We start from the raw sequence: 20,784 nt of genomic DNA, 5'->3' as shown, positions 1-20,784 counted from the left end.
AATAGGGTAGAAGAGAATCGATCGATAATAGTTCTTGAATACTCAGACCATGTAACACTAGAAATATGTCGATTCTTGATGAAATTGTTGTGCCATTTCATTGCCTTACCATCCAAATTAATAACCGCATATCTGACTTTATAAGCTTCAGGAGTGACATCAACATTAAAGAAATGCTCACATTTAACCACCCAATCCTCCACGTCCTCAGTACTGTCAAATTTAGGGAATTCAATTTTCCCGAATCGATACAATCGATCTGCTCTTGATCAACTATTAAGGTCTGAATTAACCCCCAATTCATTTGAAGAAGGACCTCCTGAATGAGTTGGATGCATAATCTTGTCAAGCATCGCTCTAATTTCCGCAAAAGATTGGCGAGTTTCTATGAAAGATTGCTCTGTTTTATCCACAAACGAACTGATCTTCACTAACGCATTTGCATGCTCACGAACAGTTTTGTCGATTTCCGATTGACTTCGAGTAGTCGTCATATTGAAATTGAACCAAAATCAATGAAAAATTTAGGGCTATCTGAGTAAAATTGAACTTTCGGTGAAATTCCCCAGTTCAGAATCGAAACAAAATTGAACCAAATTGGAAGAAATTGATCAATTTCGGCTAGAATTGAAAAGATTTGAACAGAAACTGAACGAACAAATGATCAATTTCATAAGCAAGAAACAAAAAAGAATGAATTATGAAAGAACTCAATCAAATTGATACAGATTGCCGAGAATCAACTGCTCTGATACCAATTGATACGTACAGAACTAGAGAGAGAGAGTTTAGAGAGAGAAACTAAGAAACGATTACGTCAACTGATCGATAATCGGTTGTTCGTTAACAGTTCGTTTAAGTACAGACGCTTTACCAACTAACTACTGACCACTATTACCAATTACAACATCAGTCCTTACACTACTAGAATTTACAACTTGGCCCTCTGACTTATGTTGACTACTTATTGACTCGTAACATAGCCTGGATCCCTCTTCTTCATTGTGTGGCGGTGGAACCCTAGCCGCCGCTTTTCCTGAGATGTGAGGAATCACCAAGTGTGAACCCTAGTTGCCGGATTTGTGACTTGCAGGTCTCCGGAGATGCGAGGGTAATCTGTTGCTGGCCTCTTGAGCTTGACTAGTGAATTAAAAAAAAAGGGTAAAACGGTAATTGCATATTAAAATAGGAAATATGTAATTAAAATTCAACTATTGAAGAAATATGTAATTAAGAGGTTTAGGGAAAGCATATACATAAAATTCCCTAAAGAAAAATAGTTTGATTTATATGCTTTGTTATGAAGTGTCAGTTTTATAGAAAAAATATATGAAATACAATAAGAGTAGTTTAGTTATATACTGTGCTATTTATATTTTTTTAAACATAGTATTTCTTTATAATGATATAATTTATATAAGTTAAAAGTCCTTAAACCTATAAGTGGGTTTTAAACAATAAGAGTAGTTTAGTTATATACTGCGTTATTTGTATTTTTTTTAAAACATAGTATTTCTTTATAATGATATAATTTATATAAGTTAAAAGTCCTTAAACCTATAAGTGGGTCTTAAACAATAAGAGTAGTTTAGTTATATACTGCGTTATTTGTATTTTTTTTAAAACATAGTAATTTTCTATAATGATATAATTTATATAAGTTAAAAGTCCTTAAACCTATAAGTGGGTCTTAAACAATGTAACATCTAAGAGGGGAAGGGGCACTCATGGGTATTACCCATGTATCGGTCAATCCTGTACTGTCATCTCATTTCTACCCTCATGTACCCACAAACCATAAATTCACCAGCGGCACTTACCCACAAGTATCCTAAAACTTTTTGTGTTTTGCTTTTTATAATAATTAGTATGTGTGCCCGCGGGAACAGGTATCCTAAATTTATTGTTTAATTAACAATTTGTTCGCTATTTTCCTTGTAACAGGTATCCTAAATTTATTGTTTAATTAACAATTTGTTCGCTATTTTCCTTGTTTACCAGGTCAAGAGATATGATGACGATTGCCAAAAGATTCTGAATTACAGCTGACTTACTTCAAATAAAGCGTGATTAAAAAGGAAACGTGGCTATATTGGAAGGGATCAATCATCTCCGGAAAAGTAGGAACGGCTAATTAAGATTAGTTGGTCATTTCCTAATTTTGAGGAATTCTTGTTAGTTACTCTTTTATATAAATAGAGCCATACTTTGATCATATCACACACACATTATCACACGAGACTTACTAGTACTCGCATTCTGTAACACGATCCAGTTAGCTCCACCACTTGTAATCGATTTTTGATAGTAATAAACTGGTGGTGATAGTTTTCACCACCCGGGGTTTTTTTTCTTGTTATCCTAAGGATAACGGGTTTTTTCCTCGCAACAAATCTCTGTGTTCTAGCACTTTTACGTTCATTTCAAGCAAGCACCGAGTCCCATTTACTAATTTGGTTACGAAATCACCTTTGTCAATTTTTGACCAAAACAATTTGGCGCCCACCGTGGGGCTACGGTGCTTCAATCCTTGAAATCCGTTTATTTCATTCACTTTCATTCTCTTTACAATGGCCTCACTACCAAAAACAAGTTCAGTCTTTGCTTCGGTGGTCACCGCTACTTCAAACATCAACTCAGGACCTCCACCAGTGCCAAAGAAGAAAACAGACCAGAGGAGAACTTCCACCATTCGCGGGATCCTCTACACGGGTAGACCCGGTTATTTCTAACAATGACATTTTAGCTTTGATGAAACAGGTCAAAACACACATGGAGCAGCAAGAAAAGACCAATTCAAGGCTATTTAAGGAGATTGAAGGAATCAAAAAGAAGCCAGGGCAGGAGGCTACTCCAATCATGCCCAGGGTTCTTGATTTTGGTTCTACAGGATCAACCCTCCTTCAGAATCTCGGATCCTTGGGGACACAATCAACAAGGACTCCGTCTCAGCAGCAATCAGGATACGGAGGAACTTATCTTCCGGTATCCTCGGAATTACCTAGACCAACGAGGCCAGAATTCATCAACATACAGCCTCGTTTAACCATGCCAGCCGACATATTCTCGTCAGGATCTCCCATGGTGTCCTCTGAAGTGCATGTTGGAGATGACATCCCAATGCAGGCGTCACCTTATCCTGAGGATACCCTCAATAGAGGAACTAGCCGTCAAGGCTTAGGATACCAGAGGCCTAACCATGACCTCGGTAACATTTTATTTAACGCTAATTTATACACTAACCGTGGACATGTGAAGGATAAGGGAATATCCCCCGAGATTGCCAGGGAACTGCAGAAAATGAAGGATATGATTTCCAGTATCTCAGGGATAATACGTCCCATAGCTGAAGGGCCTTCAGGTAGCCACAAGTTATCTAGGTTTACTTGGCCTATATGCGACGTAGAAATCCCCAAGAAGTTCCAAACTCCCAGCATGAAGCTGTACGACGGCACTATGGATCCTGAGGAACACGTAGCTCAGTATAGAAAAAGGATGGAGATCAACCCCATCCCCATTGACATCAAGGAAGCTTGCCTATGCAAGGGATTTGGTTCAACACTGACGGGGCCAGCCCTCAAATGGTTATTGAGTATTCCCTCCAACACTATTACATCGTTTTCTCATTTGATTAATTTTTTCAATAGCTAATATTCTTGTAGTAGATCTTTTGAGAAAATGACAGGTGACTTATATAGAATTGTTCAGCATAATAATGAATCCTTAAGGGATTACATAACCAGATTTAGCAGGGAAGCTTTGGAAATCCCCAACCTTGACATGGCAGCTGATGTTGAAGCCTTCAAGATGGGATTAAGGAAGGATTCTCCTTTCTATGATGATCTTGTCATGACTCCATGCAGGAATCTTGATGAAGTCAGAAACAAGGCGTTAAGATACATTCGGCGAGAGGATGACAAGAAGGCTCATGGAAACTTGGTTATCCCGAAGTATGAGTCCACCAATAGGAAGTCAGACTCTCCACAAAAATTCTCCAGGCCGAAGCCCTATTCCAAGCAGGATAATCCCAGGATAAATGCTGTGGAAGAAGATGAGGATGATGAAGAGTATCCTAAAATCTCTGAATATTGTTTTAATATTGATATTAGTGGTGTGATTTGTGCAATGCAGGATCTAGGTGACAATGCTAGATGGCCTAAGAAAAATGAAAAGCCTGGATCCATCAAAGACAAGTCCAAATGGTGTGCATTCCATGAAGACTTCGGCCATCGCACTGAAGATTGCATAGCACTTCGGAAAGAAACAGGATATCTTCTCAGCAAAGGATACCTGAAGGAACTATTTGGAAAAAACAAGAACAAGAGTCAGGATCCTATCAAGATACCTGAAAGGGCACCTTCTCCTCCATCTGGAGCTAAGGTTGTATCCTTTATCTCGGGAGGATCCGACATCTGTGGAACCTCATATTCGGTAGCCAAGAAGCGTTCAAAAGAAACAAAGATGGACAACGGAGAAAGACCTCTCCACACTTCCACTCTGACAACTCAAAGGATCATATCCTTCGATGAGGAGGACCGATGTGATCTTGTAGATCCCAACCATGATGGTTTGGTAATCACTTTATGTATAGCTAACTATTTTGAGCGCAGGATACTCGTTGATGGAGGATGCTCTGTGAACATTATCCAAATGGATGCCTTAAAGAAGATGGTATTCCAGAAATGGAGATTATCCCAAAATCCTCAGTTGTAGTAGGATTCAGTGGCAAGACCAAGACCAAGAACACTTTGGGAGAAATCAAACTTCTAATATATATTGAAGGAACTAACTCTCTACAAAAATTTTGTGTTATTGACTCATTATCTTGTTGTAATGTAATATTAGGCAGGCCCTGGATCCACAGCATGAAGGCAGTACCCTCAACTTATCATCAATGTGTGAAACTACCAAGTCCTTGGGGAGTCATCAAAATTGAAAGTGATCAGCAAGATGCCAAGGAATGTTATGCTTCATCAATGAAGTGGACTACAAAGTCTACTCAAGCATAGCAATTACAGAAACAACCGGGGAAGGTCCTGCAAGCAAAAGAGCAGGATGTAAAAGAAGTATCTTTGGATCCACATGATACTGAGATCAAGGTATTATTAGGAACAAGTATTCTTGAGGATATTGAGATGGAGTTAATATCCTTCCTAAAGAAAAGAGCTTCTATTTTCGTCTGTAAACATGAAGATATGACAGGTATCTCTAAATCTATAATTACTCATAAACTTGGTATAGATAAATCTTTCAGGCCGGTACATCAAAAGCAAAGGAAGTTTGCTCCTGAGAGAAACGTTATCATACAAGAGGAAGTGTAGAAGCTGCTCAAGACCAAGATGATAAGAGAGGTCCAATATCCTAGATGGTTAGCCGATCTAGTTGCAGTCCAGAAGAATAGTGGAAAATGGAGAGTACGTGTGGACTTCACAGACCTGAATAAGGCCTGTCCAAAAGATCCATTTCCACTCCCACACATTGACTCAATGGTGGATGCTACTGCTGGCCACGAGCTGCTAACCTTCATGGATGTATCCTCAGGATTCCAACAGATTCAAATGGAGCCTTCAGATCAAGAAGATACAACCTTCATGACTCCCACAGGTATATACTGTTATACTGCAATGCCTTTTGGACTAAAAAATGCAGGTGCAACATACCAGAGGCTAGTCAACATGATGTTCAAAGACCAATTGGGGGACACGATGGAAGTTTACATAGACGACATGGTGGTAAAGTCAAGAAAGGCTGAGGATCATCTCAAAGACTTGGCAACAACATTTGACATCCTGGATGAGTATAACATGAAGCTGAACCCAGCTAAGTGTCATTTTGGTGTCAAAGCAGGAAAGTTCCTTGGATATATGGTTACCAAGAGAGGAATAGAAGCAAGCCCTGAGCAGATCAAAGCTATCCTGGATATCAAGTCACCAAAAAATGTCAAAGATGTCCAAAGATTGACCGGAAGAATAGCTGCACTCAACAGGTTCATCTCAAGATCTTCAGAGAAGTGTAAAGACTTCTATGATATCCTGAGGAAGAATCAAAAGTTCCAGTGGGGAGAAAAGCAAGAAAGATCATTGGTATCCTTGAAGGAGTACCTATCCTCAGCACCACTCCTAATGAAGCCAGTGGACGGTGAACCATTATCCTTGTACCTAGTTGTTTCTGGAAGTGCAATAAACACTGTCTTAGTCAAAGATCATGAAGGTCAACAACATCCAATATATTATGTAAGTAAAAGTCTGCTAGATGCTAAATCCAGGTATTCTTATCTTGAAAAGTTGATTTTAGCACTTATAATGGCTTCTACTAAATTAAGACATTATTTTGAAACTCATGTTATTCATGTAAAAACTAATTATCCTATTAAAGTTTTTTTGAGAAAACCAGAAATGTCAGGTAGGATGGCAAAGTGGGCTGTGAAGCTTAGTGCATACGAAATCTTGTATGAACCAAGGACAGCCATAAAATCTCAGGCACTTGCCGACTTTGTGGCTGATTTTAGCCAGGATATACTTAAGGAAGTAGAAAAGGAAGTTCAATTACTGGAGATCAAGGAGAGTTGGACTTTGCATACCGATGACGCCTCCAACATAAGAGGAACAGGTCTAGATATCCTGCTAAAATCGCCACAGGGGGGACATAATACCTCTATCCATATCTTGTGAATTTCAGACTACTAATAATGAGGCTGAATATGAAGCCTTAATAGCTGGTTTGCAATTAGTTAAGGATATGAAGGTCAGGTATCTTCAAGTTTATGTTGATTCTTTGTTATTAACTAACCATTTCAATAGCTCTTATGCAGTAAATGCAGAAAACTTAGCGAAATATTTAGAAATAGTTAAGCAATTAGCTATGTGTTTCGAAACATTTGATATAGTGCAGGTACCAAGGGAAGAGAACACTGAAGCAAACGCCTTAGCAAATTTGGCATCAGCTCTCAAGATACAAGGAGATGTCAAGATACCTATCGTGCATATATTGACCCCGGCAACAAAGGAGAACCTCGAAGTCTTAGAGACTTCAAATTCTAAGGATAATCCAGTATCCTGGACCCATCCCATAATGCGGTATCTTCAGGATAATGAGATACCAGAAGGAGAAAACCCAAGAGCTTTCCGAATGAAGGTAACCCAGTTTCTTATCTTAAATGATGTTTTGTATAGAAAATCACTTGCAGGTCCATACTTGAGATGCTTGGAATATAATGAAGCACAAGAAGTTCTCAAAGACATACATGAAGGTGATTGTGGAAACCACACTGGGGGCAGAGCCTTAGTATCCAAGCACCTGAGGACAGGATACTTCTAGCCAACGATGAAGAAAGACGCAATGAATTTCTCCAAGAAGTGTGATGCTTGCCAAAGAGACAGCAACATCTTGCATCAACCGGCTGAACCATTATATCCTATCATATCCACGTGGCCATTTATGAAATGGGGAATGGATATTGTGGGAAAGCTGTCCAAAGCTCCTGGTGGAAAGGTCTTTATGCTGGCAATGACATGTTACTTCTCCAAATGGATCGAAGCTGAGGCATTTGTCCAAGTTAAAGAAAAGGATGTGATCTCATTCATCAAACGCAATATCCTGACAAGATTTGGTATCCCGGCAGAGCTGTCTGTGACAATGGATCACAGTTCATCGGTAGTAGAACAACCAACTTTTGTGAAAGTTAGGGAATCAAGATGGTGACTTCAACTCCAGTACATCCTCAAGCTAATGGTCAAGCAGAATCTAGTAACAAGATCATCATCAACAATTTGAGGAAGAAATTGGGATCCAAGAAGGGAAATTGATCAAGAGTATAGTGTTTTGCAGTTATCCCAAGGATACGTTATCTTCACAACAGTTAGAGGCTGATCACCTCACACACGAATAAGATATCCCTGATATCTCCTAAGGTTTAAAGGTTTTCACCTTTCCAACGAACGCCTGGAGCGCACAAATAAGATATATTGGATATCTTCTAAGGTTTAAAGGTTTTCACCTTTCCAACGAACGCCTGAAGCGCACGATGATTCGGATATAGTTCGAGGCAGGCGGACCAGACCAGCTGATAATCTGTTTGTTGTTGGCTATATACCGAATCCTTAAGATAAGTGGCAGACATGTCACACATACGATTTATAACATTTTCATGTTATCTAAGGTTTATAACATTTTCATGTTATCTCAAGTTTTGGCATTTACGTGCCCGTACGTTTGGGACTTTCCCCAGTTTATCTCAAGCTTAGACATTTTCATGTCTCCCAAGTAAAGGCCTAGTCGCCAGTGAAAAGGCTTTATCGCTAGTACAAAGGCTTTATCGCCAGTAAATGGGTTTTATTGCCAGGATTATCTAACTTTGTTTTGACAGATTGAAGATCGGACAAATCGCTAAATGTAGATATATTGCAAAGCTGTTCTTAACTTAGCAAAATTTCATATGTAAACTAACTAGATTTATAAATGACCTCTATAAAGGTACACTTTACACTTTGTTTTATCACTCAATTCATATTTCAAGGTACGATCTTTTGGTTTGATTGTGATAACTCACACAAGGCATAAGGATATATTATCATTAAGATATTTTATTTCAATTCCTAATATGTCTTTTGATTATGTTTTCTAAAAATATATAATCTTTAAAATGTTTTATGTTCAAGATATATGATCCTTGGGATATTTTAATAAAAAGTCTTAAAGATATATTTTCTGGAACTATAATCCTCAAAATATTCAAGAAGCATGTTTTCAGGATACATTATCCTCAAATTAACTTATTTCAGTAAATGGAAGATATGTAATATTCCAATTAAAACTTATTCAGATAAGTTATGTAAAAGTAACATACATATTGAACACAATGCTTAAAGCCAAAATATTATGTTATTACTAATCATAAGCAATGTTGTAAAACTCCAGAGTAGGCGGCCGAGTACTCCCCGATTACTCCCAGCCTAGATCGAGTACTCCCCACCTCGGCCGAGTTCTCCTTAGGTATTTTCCGAGTAATCCCCGACTACTCCCGAGTACTCGCAACTCCACAGTCGACCGCCTAGGACCGCCTAACGACTTTTACAACCTTGATCATAAGTGCAGGAAATTAGAAAGGCAACACCCGGGTTTCGTCTTTGTAATGTCCTCGTTTCGATTATAATTAATATAAGATCTCGTTTTAGTCGTGTGTCGCGTTGCGTCATTATAATTAATTAAATAACAATTATAGAAAAAAAAAGTAAGGGAACAAGTTTAGTGGACTCAAGAGTGATTTGGGTCTAAAAGCCTTTGGGCTTAGCCTATTTAAACCCCTAAAACCCTAGATTTTTCCATCCTTATCATTTCACCATCATCCACCCAATCATTGGCACACATACACATACAACATAAACCTCCTGTATACCAAAGGATCCCAATCCAAATCATCAATCCAAGATCTAGTTCAATCACACCAAAGGTAAACATTATGTTCATTTTCATTTCGTTCTCTTTTCGCTAAAATTAATAATAAACGAACAAACGAACCTTAACCAAACCAAGTGGAGAGTCAGATTTGGACTAAAACTATTAAAAATAATATGTGTATATATGTTCAGTGAGTTGGTTCACATGGACAGAACCCAATCAATCACTGGTTCAAACCAAGTAGTTCAGACAGATATGGAGCCCGGTGTCCGACGAAGCCGATTAAAGGTTGGGAAACTGGATCCAAATTGAGCCATGAAATTGTGTTGAATTTGGGTCTAAGGTCCGACACATGTATGCATATTGAGCCCAATTAAGTGAGTCAAGAGACTCGGTTTCGACGCAGACCGGATGAAGTTAGTGATGATAACCCAAATAAACAGAGGACTCGAACCTCCGACCCATAACGACCCGAGCTACCTGGAATCGCATGAGGTTAAGCGAAAAACCCGGCATGCGATTCTTTTAGAACCCGCGTGCGAAGTAATGTCCAAGCGAAACAGAACCCAAGCGAAACAGAACCCAAGCGAAACAAAACCCAAGCGAATCGGAACCCATTCCGTGCGAAATCCCTTACCCGATGCGAAGCACACCTTATGCGAAAAAAAAAAAGAGACCTCATGCGAGACCATCCCGTGAGAAGGATTGAGTGAAGGAAGGTGTTGGTGGTGGTGGCCGGAGTGGAAGGGGCGGTGGTGGCGGCCGTGATTAAAGGAGAAAGAAATGGGGAGATGTAGCAGTGGTGGAGTAGCCATGGTGTGGCGAGAGAAACAAGACCCGAACCCGACCTTAGATTGATCGTCGGAAAATGAGAGAAAGGGGAGAGTGAGGGCAGCAGCTCCTGGTTATGAAATGGGGAGAGGGAAGAGGTAAGGTTGGGGTGGGTGAGGGTGTAATATATATAATAATAATAATATTAATAATAATAATAACATTAATCTTAATAATAATAGCAAATATATATATATATATATACATAAGGCACATGGATCCAAGAACTTAAGCGAGACCTGAACCCGAGACCCGACTTGTCTAACAACCCGTGACCCGCCCTATGCTAGACCAATGGAAAACCGTTTAGAAAATACTTAAATTTGAGAGCTCATTATACAAGTTGACGAATGGAAGGAAATGGACGAGCAAAGGATATACCCTAAAATATGTAAATACATATAATATAATCTAAGTATACAATAACCATAAATAAGGATTTAAAGTATATTAAATAAATAAGAACGGTTAAGAGGGTTTCGTGTCGATCTCGGTTAATTTAACGATTAACCCCGTTAACTCAAGAGAATAAATAATAAACAAATATAGAGCATTAATACGTGTTCATTGTTAAACAGTTAGCCGTACACAGCTCAAGAAGGAAATTACTATTAACGGTGAACGTAACAGGATCCAGGTGAGTTCTAGCCCCCTTTTATGTGTTATGTTTTTGGGGCTGTGTGCATACTACGATGTGTTTAGATGTATACACTTAACTTAAATGGTAAGTGTATATTAGATATATGTTTGCATATGAATGTGAATGATATGGATTGTTTAACTAGTATGCATGTGATGTTATATTAGTTATGATTGAAGAAATTAGAAAGGAAATGTAACGAAGTTAGAATGGTATGGCATGTTAGAGGGCACCGGGCCATAATAATAACCGAGGTATGTTAGGGCACTGGACCCTTATAATATCCAAGGTAAGTAGGGACTGGACTCTGAGGAGATCCAAGGTATGAAGGACACCAGATCCTTATAAATTTCGAGGTATGTAGGGCACTGGACCCTTATAATATCCAAGGTAAGTGAGGACCGGATCTTTATAATATCCGAGGTATGTGATTGATAAGAAGTATGAATGTATGTATGTATGATTGATTAACAAAGGAACAGGTAAGTATTAATACGTATCTTCGGACGCGTATTAGTATGTAAGTGAATGCATTGTATGTTAATTAACTAGAATTCACTCAGCGTAGCTGACTTTTAGTATGCACATAGGCAAGTAGAACGAGGCAAGTTGCTTGATGAGGACTCATGGCAAATAAGAGGAAGATCGGCATCGCTATGAAGAAGTTACCATGTCGTTTAATGTTTTATGTTTTATGGATTTATGTTATGATGTTAAGACAAACGGTTATGTTATGAATAAATGAATGACTCTTAATTTCGCGAAAAGTTTTAATTAACTCTGATTTTACGAATTATGTGAATGAGTAAATCCAACCAGCAAGAAAGTAAGGCACCCGGGTCGGGGGCCTTACAGTCTTGAAACTCAAGATCCCTCCACCCATATTTCCCTATTATCCTAAGCATAACTGTTCAAAACACAAGTTCCAATTGTTCAAGATGCCACAAACCTACAACCAACCATCATAAACCACAAACAAACAGTCAAAAAAACCAGGCTCAGGCCTTGTCTTTATCACCATCATTGCCCTATTTATCCTTCACCGCCTCGCTAGTCGCCAACTTTTACCGCCTCATCAGCCGCCTTATCCACCGTGCTCGGCCCGGTTATTCCACATTCTCTCCGCCACTATCTTCTCCCAAGCTGCCACATCCCAAAAGGGAGTCTCCAACCCAGTAGCCTTAGCCTCCTGAGCCTGGACTTGATGACGGAAAGCTTGAGTTTTTTACTCATGGTGATTGAAGAAGAACAGCAAAGAGAGAAAGAAATTTACCTGGATAATGTTCGGGTGAAGGTTTAAAATATTTATCCGAGATAAACATAAGATAACAAAGGATTTTTGACGGTTCTATGGACGATCCCCACGCGGGGTTCAAATTTCAAAAATTTTACAGCTGTAATCCATGCCAACAGCTGTTAAATTTGGGGACAATTGTTAGGGCATGGATTTTCGGTATCCTTAGCAAGCAATATGTTCAGGATGATTCCAAGATACAGTATCCTCCAAGGTAACAAGTATCCTAAATGTATTGTTTAATTAACAATTTGTTCGCTATTTTCCTTGTTTACCAGGTCAAGAGATATGACAACGATTGCCAAAAGATTCTGAATTACAGCTGACTTACTTCAAATAAAGCGTGATTAAAAAGGAAAAGTGGCTAAGTTGGAAGGGATCAATCATCTCCGGAAAAGTAGGAACGGCAAATTAAGATTAGTTGGTTATTTCCTAATTTAGAGGAATTCTTGTTAGTTACTCTATTATATAAATAGAGCCATACTTGGATCATATCACACACACATTATCACACGACACTTACTAGTACTCACATTTTGTAACACGATCCAGTTAGCTCCACCACTTGTAATCGATTTTTGATAGTAATAAACTGGTGGTGATAGTTTTCACCACCCGGGGTTTTTTTCTTGCTAACCTAAGGATAACGGGTTTTTTCCTCGCAACAAATCTCTGTGTTCTAGCACTTTTACGTTCATTTCAAGCAAGCACCGAGTCCCATTTACTAATTTGGTTAACAAATCACCTTTGTCAATTTTTGACCAAAATAAGCAGCAGCTGGTAAAGAAGTTGAGTGGCTAAGAAATTTAATATATGAAATTCCATTGTGGCCTAAACCGATATCTTCTATATCTATCCGATGCGATAGCGAAGCTACTTTGGCTAAGGCATATAGTCAAGTATATAATGGAAAGTCTAGACACGTAGGTGTTAGACATAGCATGATTCGTGAACTTATAATGAATGGAGTGATATCAGTGGAGTTTGTGAGAACTCAACAGAATTTAGCCGATCTATTAACCAAAGGGTTAAGTAAGGATCTTGTGCGCAAGGCGGCTATAGGGATGGGTTTAAAGTCCATCTAAAATCTTCCATATTAAGATACCAAATTCCCATCTAATATGACATTAGGTGCTGAATTCAATGTGGAAAGCTTTACATCTGAAGATTGGAACACATTATTATTTACATCCCAAGGTATGAGTTCAGACCTGCAAGTTGAGGAGGTTGAAGTATAACTTCTTAATAGTTCTTTTGAAAAATTGCATATGCAGGTGTAAGAATAAAAGAACTACCTATATGAGTATGAAGCTTAGTTGCTTCAAGAAGTTGGGACTTGGCTTTGATATACTTATGAAGGATTAGGATACCAGGCTAGTAAAATAAAGTGTCATGTAAGAATATGTAAGTATGTAAACTTATGTGTATATTAGCTTCGAGTATTCACTATGAATTGCAAGGGTTCAATCCATAGCGACACCCCGATATTCGGATATTTGGAATGTGTAATATACCAAGAGGAAATTCAATCGTCACGACATTTCATTTATGCATAAGTTTGTTTGGTTTTGTGAGAAGTTTTAGTTAATCAAGGATTGCACTAAAATGGGGGAGGATTGTTAGTATTTTTGTGTAATTGGATTAACTGGTTGATCAATTTAATCATAATAAACATTAAGCAAGTTCGGGGATGTGTGGAGTACATACTTGCTTTAGTTTATTGTGATGTTAGGGGCGAAGCCCCTAACGAATGGGGGTCACGAGTAAGTACCCAAAACACGTTATTGGATTGATCAACAGACGCTCTGGTTCATCTTCCTCACAAAAATTCCATACGAAATACTTGTCTCAATTTAGAGTTTTATTCGATTAAAGTGTTTTGGAGAACCACCAAAATAACTTTTAATCTGAAAGTTATCACACGACTCTCTAAATAATCCAGGTTGCTATTTCAAATCCCCAACAAAGGTTAGTGTTCTCCTTATTCTCAATGTAATCGAAACTTGATCATGAAATGGGCAAAGAAGATTTATTATGTTTTTAATTTGGTTTTTCCCCACTAAAAGGCTAAATATTCCATTGCTATCTCAAGCTTAGCAACTTGAGAGGTGAAATTTGGATACTTACTCGTGACAGGTGGTGAGTCTGTATCTTGTTGCGGGTTCATTTTTACTCTTCGGTTACAATTCGGGTGGTGAATCTGTATCCCGGGTTGTCCGTTGGAATTATCTTTGTTTGATTTCACAGTTTTGTTTAGCCGTTTGAAGCCGAGTTTATAACACAAGGTCTCTCAGTGCTGCTAAACTTGGTTCATCCGCATGGCCTGTTCTACACCCGTTGCCGAATATTAGTCAGATTGTTAAAGAAGAAGGCAAAATCCTCCTACCGAGGCTGTTTGAGTATCACTAAACTGGCCCAAGCTTAATGGCATTTTGGACTTTAGAAGGGGAGTGGTTGTTATTAATCACGAGGCTGGTAATCTTGTTAACTAAGTTTTATGGACGATTGTAAACGAATCGAATGAACATGAAATTTGTGGAGTATGTTCGTGATTATTCGTTTAACTTTAACCGAACATATAATCGAGCAGGAACAATAAAACAAACATTGTTTTCTTGTTCATGTTTGCTCGTCAAGAAAATGAATATGTTCGTTTATGTTCGTTCATTAACAAGCGAATGTTTCACATCATTGAATGTAGAGGAATGAACATCATTGAGCTAAAACTAGTTAAAAGTAGGGAAAACACTATAGAATAGTAATCAAGTTTCAAGTTTGTTTCAATTAAGTCACTCATATTGGTTTTGTCCCAATCAGGTCACTCAACATTCCATTTGTCTCAATGAGGTCACTTAAATTTCAATTTGTGTTGTAAAACGAGATGGACAACTATTATGTTATCGTAAGTGATACATTTACTGATAAAAAATTAAAAAGTGTTGGTTTTAATGACGTTTAAGTTATTTACAAACATATAATATAAAGGTAAAAAAAGATAATATTAGAACATTTATTGAAAATTGAATGACCTAATTGAGCTAAAAGTGAAAGTTGAGTGACCTAATTGGGACACACTGAAAGTTGAGTAACCTAATTGAGACAAAATTAAAAGTTGAGTGACCTAATTGGAATAAAATAAAATATGAGTGACTTAATTGAAATAAAATTGAAACATGATTACTATTCTACAAAGTTGCTTAAAAGTAATGTGAAAAACAATGTGTTGGGCCTAAAAAGTTATTGTAACTAGAGGTGAACAAATCGGGTATTATAAAACCCGGGTTTGGGTATGATCGGGTATTGGAAAATCTGGTATTAATAATATCCGAGTCGGGTTCGGGTCCAGGTTGGGTATTGAACCGGGTCTTCAATACCCGGGGTATTTGAATACCCTATTTCCGGGTATTAAAAAAAGATTTTTTCTGCAGCGTTCTTCTGTTGACGGGCCTGCTGTGTTTTTTTTATTCTAACTCTATTTTTTTGCATACAAACTTCAAAGTTTATTCAAACATATGTAAACAACTAAACAATGATATAAAAAACATATATTTTATGTGTTTTAAATTGTTGTTTGTTATATCAAAAGGCGTTGCTTTAAAAGCATTTATATCAAATATTTGTTTCAAAAAAGATCCGTTGGATAACGGCTATAGATCTGTGGGTAGCCACACAACCACTGTCAAGTGCCACATAGACACATGTGCACAAACACTAATATCCGGGTATGCAAAAAAATTCAGTTCGGGTATGCAAAAAACCTGGGTTTCGGGTATAACTAGAACCGGGTTTCGGGTTTAACTAGAACCGGGTTTTGGGTATTATCGGGTTTATATCGGGTACGGGTTCGGGTTCGGGTTTCAGCATTGAAAGTCATACCCTATCCGTACCCTACAGGTAAGGTCGGGTTCGGGTATTAAAAACCCGGGTTTTGTTTCGGGTTCGACTTTTTTGTGCCCATCTAATTGTAACTAGACTAAGTAATAATGGCTCAAAAAATTTTAAATGAATATATTAACAAATGTAAACTAACAAACGCAAACTGACGAACAAAAATGAATGTAAACGAAATTAAAAGAAGGAACCAGACATTGTTCATGTTCATTCGCTTAATAAAAATAACAATTTTTTTTGTTCATATTCATTCGCTTGTTAAATAAATGAACTGTCCACCGAATGGTTCACGAAAAGTTCACCGAATTTCAGTTAAGAGATAAAAACATAACCAAATCAACCCGCTTATAAGTAAACGTGACTAATCTTTAATTTACAAATTTTCTTTTATGACAAATTGCTTGTTGGTTATGACAACGGATCTTTGAGATTATACGACATAAACGACACACTACCATAAGTTGCAAATAACTATTGTAGTCCTACCGTGTTGACTTTGACGAATTTCAGCATTTGACTTCCGTTCATGTCAATGCAACAGACGATCAGATTCTTACAAGTGGTTACTCAAAGAAAGTTGTTGTGTACGATATCTCAACTGGAAAACGCCTACATTTGTTCACTGATATGCATTGAGAAGCCATCAATGTAGCCAAATTTGCTCATCATTCTCCTTCTCGCTTTATGACATCATCATTTGATCATAATGTTAAAATGTGGGACTTAAGAATAAAACCAGTTAACCCGTGTTGTTTCTCTCCCAGACGACCTTTATCTGCTCGTATCAGATGTAGACAACTGAAGAGGTATGTACCCGCCTCAACATCGAGCGGGGCGGGTCAACCCACAAGATATAGACAAGAGGCTTGAAATCAAGATATCATGAAGGCATAAAGCCAAAACCTATGCGCATGGCGCATATCACATATGCTCACGCATCACATATGCTCACGCGTATCACATGCTCACGCACCATATATGCTCACGCATATCACATCTGCGCGTGGCGCATCTGCGCGTGGCGCATATCACATGCTCACGCATCATATATGCTCACGCATATCACATCTGCGCGTGGCGCATCTGCGCGTGGCGCATATTACATATGCTTGCGCATATCACATCTGCGCATGAAACATCTGCGCGTGAGAATAAAGAGAAGACCTCGCGCATCCTCAGGATAGGCGCATATCACACATGCACATAATCAACCTCGTCCTTATCCAAATCAGGATAAGGACAACCTTGATTGTGCTCGTCAGACAACCTTCCAGAAGGTATCCTTTAAGGAATAAGAATATGCTGATGTTGACAGCTGCCAATGAAAGGTGGACAACTCAGCAAAACCCATGTGCTACCACGTGATTGCACATGGGTCAGGTGAAATACCAGGGACAGAGAATAATCAATGAAAAAGCACCAGGTGTCCTAAGGACACGTTGCGCAAAGCAATTGGAGAAGGCCAAAAAGGCCCTAATGGGATCTGAGCCCAATCATTGGAAACCCTAACACTATAAATACCATACCACCTCCACAAGGGGAGGTAAGCAAGAAAATATATTCCAATTCCTTACTCACTCTCAGATTATTATTATCTTCTTCTACAATCTCTTATTCTCACACCGGAGGGTTACCCCAAAGAGGACCCCTCTGTCCCTTTCTGAGGGGTAAGTTCACGGTGCTGCTCGTTTTGTAGGTGGAAGAATTCATACTCCGGAGAACCATCGGTGAAATAGCATACTCACACCCGAGGAAAGTTGATCGTCTACCAGTGAGCCGATCCACGTTTCTTCATTGGTGCCATCACCTGTTACAACGGCAACAAAATCACCATCTCATCAGTTCTCTCTGAAAAACTTCACCATGGTTTCTGGTGTTCGAAACAGCGATTAAGTTCTGGAGGATATTGAGCTTGAGGATGTTAATGAGGGACAGCAGTTTCTGAGGGTGCCGCGTGATTCTGCGCGCACCACCAGTAACCATCCTTTCATCACAACTCCTCATAGCCAGACTGAAACTCCTCCAGACGATCTCACGTTCCAAAATCTGACTGGCGCGAAACAAAAAGGACCAATGGGTCCAGAAGTTGAAACCAATGACCCTAAAGAATGGCTCATAAACGAACAACGACGTTTAATGGACAAATACAATGAGCTGGTCAAACACAAAAAGTTAGCTGACTTAACACAAAGGCTCGCGTTTGATAAGCAAACCATTCAAGGAACAACAAAAAGGGCGCGCGCGCCGGAAGATGGTCACTCTGTTCACACTGAACACGCTGATTTTAGTGAGGAAGAAGTGCACAGCATGAGGAAGACGCGAGATACTCATGCAGGAGGCTCACAGCTACGCGCGCACATGAACATAGCGCCTGGGGCCAAAGCCGATATGGATCTGTACACACCGTACAACCCACCAGCGAGAGGGCAAGTGGACGTAACCACACCATACAGGCCAGCCATCTTGGTGAAGCATTCAAAATTCACTGAGCGCATCGCGAAGGCTCCCATTCAGCACAAAACCAAGATGCCAAGTGGTTTGGGCAAGTACGACGGCACAACTGATCAAGACGATTTCCTACAAGGTTCTTACAACACTGGAAACCTAGAAAGCTGGACGATGCCAACATGGTGTCACATGTTTGCTCGCTGCCTCACGGGCGCAGCGCGTGTCTGGTTCGAAAGCTTGCCGACTGGACAAATCGATGGGTTCGAAGAGCTATTGGAGAAGTTCCAGGCTCACTTCGTACAGCAGCGCAGACACACGCGCGACCCCGATGACATCATGCACTGCGTGCGCAGGAATGATGAAACCATTGAAGACTACATAACCCGTTTCAATCAGGAATCTCTGGCAATTGGAGGTATCACTGAACAACTCTTGCGCGTGGCCTTTATTCAAGGTGCGCGCAGTGATCAACTCCGCAGAGCTCTCGTGAGCAGAGATGGCATGCCAACCACTTGAGCCAAGCTAATGGAAGCATCGCGAGTCTTTGCGCGAAATGAAAAACAAATTGCCCAAGATAGAGCAAGAGATAGAGGGCATCAAACAGAAGCACCCGCGCAACAATGAAAGGAGGGGCAAACAGAACTCCGTATGGTCCAGGTTGCAACAAACCAGTTATTCTCCCGCAGAAAAGCAGGCGCAACCAAGCTCACTCCAGCCCCAAAAAGACATTCGTAATCGCGGAGAAAGTGACAAGAGGGAAGGCGGCAGAGAGCCTAACAGACCTCTACCAAGAATATGGACTCCCCTCACTAAAACGCCTTCACAAGTGCTAAGCACAGAGAATGTCCAGTTTAAAAGCCCCAAGCCATTACTCCACAAGGGACCATCAAACAGTGGCAAGTATTGTGAGTTTCACAAGTCCAAAGGGCACAACACCGATGCATGCCACCATTTGAAGGATGCGATTGAAAGAGATGTGAAATCAGGCAAGTTGGCTCACCTGGTGAAAACCCCAAGACCAGAGAATGAACAACCAGATGGAGCCTCAGCCAGCAAAAAGTTCAAAAGAATCTGTGTAGCCGAGGGAGGAAGGCAAGGGCAAAGATCGAGAAAGAGAAGCGCGCAAGTCCAAGGAGATTGGCGCGAGCAACAAGTAATCTTCCCAAGAATCAGGGGAGGCCCGTCTATCAGCAGTCCTCTAGTCATCACTACACACATTGCTCATTATGAAGTGTCAAAAGTCCTGGTGGACACTGGCAGTGAATCAGACATCATGTATGAGCAATGTTTCAGAAAGTTGGATCCAGCAGACCAAGCAAGGCTCGAAATTGTGAATGCACCAATCTCGGGTGTTTCAAATGAAATCATTCACCCCCTAGGTCATATACAATTTGAACTAACCATGGGGGATGAGAAACACAAGCGAGCCGAAATTGTCAACTTCTTGGTCTTGCCCACCACTTCATGCCACAATATGATCTTGGGTAGAGGAACGATTGCTCAATTCAACGCCATACCATCACCAGCGCACGGCTCGCTGGGGTTCCCAACACCAACAGGTGTAACATTTGTGTACCGAGATCATTTGTGCGCAGTGACAAGTATACCGAGGGAAGGGAGAATGAAACTTTCAATGGCAAACAACGCGCCAGAGGAATGGATTCTCAACCCAAAATTCCCAGAGCAAACAATCACAATTGGAGCTACGATATCAGACGACACAAGGTTGAGAATGAAAAGATTGCTCACAACTTATATGTCGGTCTTCGCGTGGCAACATTCTGATATGACTGGAGTTCCGCGAGACCTGGCGCAACATTCTCTCAACACCTTCAAGTCTGTAGAGCCAATTGCTCAAAAGAAGAGAGTCATGGGGGATGAGAAGGCAAAGGCCATGAATGAGCAAGTAGAAGATCTACTGCGCGCAAATATCATCCGCCTAATACGATACCAAACATGGGTAGCCAATCCTGTGATGGTAAAGAAGAGCAACGGGTCATGGAGGATGTGCATTGATTTCAAGGACCTCAACAAAGCATGTCCAAAAGATTGTTACCCCCCTCCCAAACATTGACGCGAAAGTGGACTCTGTGGCGCCATTTAAGCTCAAATGTTTCCTGGACGCCTACAAGGGCTATCACCAAATTCAAATGGCACCACAAGACGAGGACAAGACTGCCTTCAGAACTGACAAGGGTGTTTTTTGTTACACAAAAATGCCCTTTGGTTTGAAGAATGCAGGAGCCACCTACCAAAGACTCATGGATGCGGTTTTCAATGAGCA

Source organism: Bidens hawaiensis, unplaced genomic scaffold (assembly GCF_021521415.1).
Source record: "Bidens hawaiensis isolate Kalapana, Puna unplaced genomic scaffold, B.hawaiensis_p1.1 tig00048265_1, whole genome shotgun sequence".
Taxonomy (NCBI): Eukaryota; Viridiplantae; Streptophyta; class Magnoliopsida; order Asterales; family Asteraceae; genus Bidens; species Bidens hawaiensis.
This window is presented reverse-complemented; position numbering follows the sequence as displayed.